The following is a 2,500-nucleotide window of genomic DNA, read 5'->3' on the forward strand; positions in this document are numbered from 1 at the left end:
ACACACACACATATATACACACATGCATGCATGCGGCCTCTACCCAACCATTATAGAGCAGTGTGAGATCCGATGTCATGGCCTTGCTACCCGTGAGGTGTCCTCTGATGGCCTGGGAATAGACAGATGATGTGGTGTAGTGTGTGTAGTGTCTTCTGATGGCCTGGGATTAGACAGATGATGTGGTGTAGTGTGTGTTGAGTGTTCTGATGGCCTGGGAATAGACAGATGTTTAAATGTCTCATCGTGTCTTCACCTTCAGTGTCATGAGAGTTAATGGGGCATTTCTGGAAAACATTTCTTCTTCAAGAAATTGTATCAGACATTCTGAGCTGTGTATAAAGCAGCCTCTTTGTTCAAGTGTGTGTGTGTGTGTATGTGTGTGTGTGTGTGTGTGTGTGTGTGTGTGTGTGTGTGTGTGTGTGTGTGTGTGTGTCTGTGTGTGTGTGTCTTAATTGCCTAAATCTTACACACATTGATTAATTGCAGTAGACCGGGTAGATCTGTCTCTTGGTTCTTGTCTGGATATTCCTGAGGTGTCATAAATCTATGTCAGAAGTTCAGAACACGTGGAACAAGGAAGGATGTTGACACAGACAAACAAACTTCCATCTTTAGATGTCAACATCATTTTCGTTTTTGCGGAAAGAGTGCCGTGCATAATCCACTTGTCGTCCGCCTCACCCATCATTTACCTTAGCGGAAGACTATTTAACCTTTGACCCCCAGGCCCCATCTGTCCTGGCTGGTGGTGACAGGTTTCCACGGCGTCGCCGGTGGTGTCTGGGCGGCTTCCACAAAGCGCGTCTCTCATCTCTCTGTGCTTGAGTGCGTGACTGATGTCCAGTGTCGTCTTTCAAAGCCGGCCAGAGGAGCTGTTTGTGTTTACACTTCTTCTGGAGGTGGGGGTTTGGACTGAAAGGGCACTAAGTGCTTCTCCAGGAGCAGAGGGTGGGAGTAGGGTGGGGTTGGCCAGGCAGTCCAGGTCGCTGTGGGGCTAGGTGGTTGAAGGTTAGGGGGTTTGTCCTGGTAATGATCATAGACATATAAATGATTATCTGTCCGTAGCAATGAGCTATAATCTGCTGATATTCAATAATTCTGTGTACAGTTTTGGTACATGCCTACCGGAGCAGATTTGTAAATTTTTCAATTACAATTTCAACAGTTTACATTTATTTATTTAGCAGACACTTTTCTCCAAAGTGACTAACATGTCAATCATATTACAAGGGCCATTCACCCCAGATCCCACCCCACCCAAATCCCCAGAGCAACATGGGGTTAAGTGGCCTGCTCAAGGGCACAACAGTGGACGTCGGGAATTGAACCCACAACTTTTCAGGCTACTGCATGCTAGCCCAGCTCCTTAGCCACTACGCTACCACCGCCCCACTTCATGGCATCATGGCTGAGGCCCCTGGACACTTGACCATCTGGCTCTGTCCACATCAGCCCTCTGATTTTAGCACACAAACTACAGAGAGTTTTCAGGGACCAGTCTCGTGCTGAAAGCTGGTCATTGAGGTACCAATCGCTGTAGCTCACGGTCTGAGGTGTGCCCAGGTGTGCCCAGGTGACCTGGCTCAGGTGGGAATGGGACGGGCAGATGTGATGTCCAGTTGATGACAGATGATCCACTCATCTGTCTGAATGACGGGCACCTGCAGTTCCTCGCCTCTGGCCTGCCTTCCACAAGGATTCAATGTCATGTAGACAAAAGCAGCCAACAGTGTGTGTGTGTGTGTGTGTGTGTGTGTGTGTGTGTGTGTGTTGGAGGGGTGGTCTTCCAGGTGTGCAGTCGTACACAGCCCCCCTCTCCTCCTCTTGTCTTTCTCACACACACACACACACACACACACACACACACACACACACACAAGCACAGTCACTTTACTGAGGTTTTGTAGTGGTTAGAGGTGTATGAATGGGTGCTTTTGTCTTCCTGCTACCTAATGGTTTTGTGTACATATCAGTGACTCGTGTAGTTGCTGTACGCTCCAACAGAACCGCAGATCCATTTGTCACTCTGACACTGCCAACCAGCCTCACACACACACAATCACACACACACACACACACACACACACACACACACACACACACACACACACACACACACACACACACACACACACATTGACTACATTACCTAAAGCTATACCTGCATAAGAACACAGTATTTGATGAGAGATGATGATAAGCTTGAAAGTTCTATTAGTCAGAACTCTGTTTTGCTGTGAGGTGGAAAGACTTCCTCTTCCTTCAAGAGGGTTGGTGTTGCTGCCTTTGTAAATCTTTTGTAAGTGGTGTTGCTGCCTTTGTAATATTTTGAAAGTGTTTATCATGAATGTAATTTAAGCAGAAAGTAAAGCCTCCCGTGCTCATTATAGTGCTGGTTAGAGTAGACGTGAAACCACACACCCAAATACAAGCTTATGCATTACAGTACCTTCACACATTGCACATGAAATGACATTCTACCCATGATGATGTCACC

General features: G+C 47.1%; 1 protein-coding gene across 1 annotated transcript in view; it reads left to right on the forward strand.

Moving 5' to 3' along the window:
• Positions 1 to 2,500, forward strand: part of LOC125298787 (protein eva-1 homolog C) — an 82,140-nt gene that overhangs the window by 39,800 nt on the left and 39,840 nt on the right. The window lies entirely within an intron of this gene.

The sequence above is a fragment of the Alosa alosa genome, chromosome 8 (genome assembly GCF_017589495.1).
Source record: "Alosa alosa isolate M-15738 ecotype Scorff River chromosome 8, AALO_Geno_1.1, whole genome shotgun sequence".
NCBI classification, from domain to species: Eukaryota; Metazoa; Chordata; class Actinopteri; order Clupeiformes; family Clupeidae; genus Alosa; species Alosa alosa.